Source organism: Calypte anna, chromosome 1 (assembly GCF_003957555.1).
Source record: "Calypte anna isolate BGI_N300 chromosome 1, bCalAnn1_v1.p, whole genome shotgun sequence".
Lineage (NCBI taxonomy): Eukaryota > Metazoa > Chordata > Aves > Apodiformes > Trochilidae > Calypte > Calypte anna.
Window position 1 is genome coordinate 79,577,748 of NC_044244.1, and position 4,769 is coordinate 79,582,516.

Consider the following 4,769-nt stretch of genomic DNA (forward strand, 5'->3'; position numbering starts at 1 on the left):
TCACGCGGGCAGGGAGTGCCGCGCTGCCATCTTGGGTCAGGGCGGAAGCGCCGGGCGGCGGGTGAGGGGCTGTGGCGGCGACCCTTCGGCCCGGTTCCGGTTCCGCCGGGCTCCTCGTCACAGGAGTTGTTCTGCGGGGGTTCTCTCTGCCTGGGCGTCTGCGGGCTGGTGGGAGCGAGGGATGCCCTGGCAGAGGGAAGGGCGTGCGGGTGGTTTTGGAGGGAGCTGGGTTGCTCCGCTGGGAATTCCCGTGTCCCTTCGGCCTTTTAGCCTTGCCACGCTCCTGGGAAGGGTGCAGGAAAGCCCGGGGTAGCCATTTGCCCTTGTTGATCCTGTTAGTGATGATCCTCCTGTGGTGATGAGGAGGCCTGGAGGAGAAAGGGAGAAAGAAGCTGTGCACGGAGGATGAGATAGAAGAGGACATGGGAAATAGCCTGTAGAGAGAAGCAGGGAAGCAAGAGTAGAGCAGTGAGAGAAATGTTTACATGTGTGTTCTTGTGAGAGGTACTTTCTCCTCAGTTTTACACAGATCCTGTCAGTCAGTGTGCTGCGTGATGGATGCTGTCAGAAAGAGCAAGTGAACAGATTGCCAGTTTCCCCCAAAGAGGAGATAAAAAGCATAAGGATAAAAGTTATGCTGGGTTACCACAGTAACCAGCTTCTGAAATACTCTGGTTCACGCCCTATTGTGATGAGAGTCAGGGCTGAAGCGTGCGTGGCTGAATCTGCCATGGGAGTTGATAGGGGGGGAGATACAGGACTTCAAAACTGTGCTAAACTAACAGATGTCATTTCCATTCAGAGCATATCAATTTGTATGTGTTTTTCAGGTTATGCTGCTGACCTTTTAAGAGAAACAGCTTCCTCACTGCTCCCGCATTAAGCCTCTTGGCAGTGTTGTCTGTATCCTCAGCCATGCTGACAGCTCAGATGGTCTTGCACTGGAGCACTGTTGTCTGCACTTCTTGTATGCCAGGTCATTACTTGACTACTTTGAGCCTATCTTGCCTCTCCCACTTTCCCTTGTGACTGTGATGGTCCCAGACTGCATGAGACTGATGGCTTCTTGAGTGTGTTTTTTTTTTTTTCTTTTTCCATCTGTGTCCACTTGGACAGATCTTGAAAGATGCTGAGTAAAATGTGTTTAAATTGTTGAAGGGTCTTACGCAGTTGGTGGGGAGAACTCTCGGGGAGATATCAGGATCTGACTTCTTCGATCTCCACGGATTATCCCATCCTCACAGAATGGGAAAGGGTACAGTATACAGCCTGGTGCTCAGGATTGTTCACTTCAATTTGTGGACCCTGACATATTTTCTCCAGGAGTTGTGGACCAATGGAGAAGACTTTGTCCTGTGCCTCCTTTAGATATACTGTTTATTCTGCAGTGATCTGTGAATGTTTAAACTCACATTTGCAACCCTTGCAGCTATGAAGCTTTAGCTTGATGAGGTCTTGCTGCCAGCTGATCTGGAAACTAAGACAGCAATGTCCAGAATCAGTTGAGGTATGATTCTGCACAGATATAATGCTCACAGAACTAGCTTATCTTGGGTCTGAAAGGAAAGCTGTAAACTGTTAACATCCCTGCCATACTTTGGGGGGGCAGTGTTTGCTCTGGTAACTGCAGGCACAGTTTTAGTGAAGTAGGCACCTGCTTTCACTTGTCTGTGTGTGTGTAGCTGTCCTGAGCCATCCCAGTACGGTTTTTTTTCCACAGCATGACTCTGGAAATTCTCTCATGGGTTTCTCCTCTCCATACTTTACTGGATGGGACTGAGCAGTTCTCAGCTGCCTGCTGGCTTCAAATAGCATCCTGCTGTGGGTAAATCTCAAGCTCCATGTCTTCCTTTCATCTGTGCCTCATTGGTAAACTGCAGATCTCTCTGTTTCCAACCCCACTGCCTGCTGCAGGGATCTGGCTGCTAGGGCTAGAAAGTTAGAATTTTGTGCAAGGAAGTAAGATGAATGACTCCATTAAATAAACATCACTGCTCTGTTTATTCTTTCAAAAGAACAGATTACAAAGAGCAGAAGATGCATTTTAAATGCATTTAAAATTCTGAGCAAAATAATGCCTTAAATACAATGCTCATGTAACATAAATCACGTGGCTTTTTTTCTATCCTGGCACACGGATAGCAAAAACGTATTATTATATCATTATTTATATGGCACCATATGCTAGGTCTGGAACTTAAAGACTTGAAATAAATAAGAAAACACCAGCTGCAGATCAGCAATACGCTCCTTTATTGGGAGTCACTGTGTAACTGTGGCTATCATTCCTGCAGTTAAGTTAAAACTTAAATAAATTGTCAGAGAAATAAGATAGCCATTAGAGATTCAGTGCCTGTCTCCTGGGGACACTTTTTCTAACAGCTGTAACGAAGATCTGCTGCTGGTTTTGTCCTGTCTGTGCAGTAACTCATTGCATTCGTCCCTGCAGTATCACACAGTTGTTCAGTAGCAGTGGTTGAGCTGTTCACTATAAATAATGTTGGTTAACAATGCAGCTCCTTTTGGGTTAATAAATTATGTTCAAACCACTCCTGAGCCTCTTTGATTGGTTTCTTGCAATTCTGCAGTGAAGAGTCGGAACAAATCACTTTCTACAGTGATCTGAATATTTCTCCTTCTTTTATTGAGCTGTAAAAAATATGTATATGGATATATACACATATATAAAATAGCCAAATACTGAAAATGCCCATCTGAAACTCCTGTCATTTCATCTGGTACTTGGAAATCAATAAGTTACATGAGATGAAACACATTGGAAAATTAAACATCATTGCTTAGAGGGGCAGAGGGCCCTGGGTGGGCACCGGGCTGGGGAATCCATCCCCCTCCTTTGGGCCGGAGCTGCTCTCAGGGCTGGGGCTTTCTCCCAGCCAGGCTGCTACACAATTCATGGGGTTGCCACAGCCCAGCTGGTACCTGAGGCCATGATCTTGCATTGGTGTGGCTCTGAGACTCTCTGGCTGCAGCCAGATGTAGTTAAAGCTTTCTGGCGGTCTGGGGAGCAAAGAGCAGGTTTGTGGTGAGGAGCAATGATTAAAAAAAGCCAGGCTGCGGGTAAGTGGCTGTGATCCTTGGAGAGACATCTCTGCAGATCCAGGGGCTGGCTTGTGACTCGGGGTGGCTTGCCCCGAACTGAAGGATGGGATAATTGCTCTGCCCTCCGCCCAGGGGGCTGGTGAGAAAGCAAACGCCTTAAAATCTGTGAGGAGAGGAGGTGTCAGTGCAGCAGAGCTGTGTGGACGAAGCTGGCTCCTCTGTGAGGTTGAGAGGGCTGGCACAGGAGGGGAAGAGGCAGCTAGGGATGCTGACTCGCTGTCAGGATGCTCCCGCATAGGCAGCCTTTGGATGCGGACCAGCTTCCCGCAGTGGCATTGAGGAGGAGACTGGACCACGCTGTCTGCTTTCCTACAGGCAGCTCTGAGAGACCGTGTGCCGGGATCAAGCTGGAGCACGCTAACGATTGCAGCTTTCCTCTCCGGTGCGGGCTCTTGCTAGTGCTCTGCCCGCATTTCCCGGCAGAGAGCAGCAGAGCCTCGTAGCAGCTTGCTCGGGCAGTGAATGCTCCAAGACCTTCTTGCAGTGCCTGCCTCCACAAAACCCAGCAGCAAACCTTCTACTTGGGTTCGCAAGCGCAAGTCAGACCTGTCGAGAGCATTGGGTGCAGGCAAGCAGAAAACGCGTGCTCACAATATCGAGGATTTGGTGCTTTCCTGAAAACTGAGGATAACAGAGAAACTATTGGGAAGCGCTCTCCATGTTGTCTTTGTGCTCAGTGCCAAGTGGGAGCATCTCAAATACAGCTTCACAAAGTGGTGAGGCACCTGTAGAAGGTGAAGCAAACCTCTTTCATAGGTGACTGGCATGGACTAGGTAATCCCTTGAGGTCTTCATCAGCCCCATCTTTGGCAATGAAGGAGAGAAACATGATAATAGCTTCTGTGCTTGGAAATACTTGCTTTGGGAACCTGTTTAGACTGCCTTAGGTTTAACCCTTTCTGTTAAAAATATAGTTTTAGATATTTCCTTACTGTTCCCTCCTCACTTCAGAATGTTATATGAATATTACTGGTGATGAAAAAAGTGTGAAAAATGTAAGATGCTGCTGCTTTGCTAGGGTGTCAAACTAATTCATCTGTGTCTAATTTAGAGAATGTTCTACAGGAAAACAAGACTTTTTCACCTGCTTGGAAGCTTACTGCTCTTCCTTGGGGGTTTAAAAAAGCCACATTTGGATTTATACTAGAAGGTCCTCAGTGATATAAGCTGGGGCAGTTTCTGTCATTCCTTATCTGTCCCATAATAATTCTTGAAGGTATCATGGTTTTATAGTTTCCCTTGGGAAATGCTCACAGACCTGGAATGCTAAAATCTTTGAGGGAGAAGGCTTCAGTTTGGTCTCACCATCACTTGGTATCGGAGGGAGGGGATGCACTGTTTTGACTGAAGTCCACGGTGAGCCTTCACCCCATTCTCTCCCTGTCAACTGTGAAATCCCTAAATGAAGAGAGAGTCCAGATGTTCACCTGAGGGAGTGGGGATTATGGAGGATGCTGGGGATGAGAATAGCAGCTGGGTAGTGGGGAGGCAAAGGTTTTTCCTCTTCAATCCACTGTGTGAATGGTGCCTTATTTGATGTGCTCCACTCTGTTGTGAACCCAGCTTTTGCCATGAGGCAGGGTGGCAGGCATGGTATGGGACAGGCTTTTGGAAGGTAGACAGGGACAGTAAGACACCAGGTAGCCCTC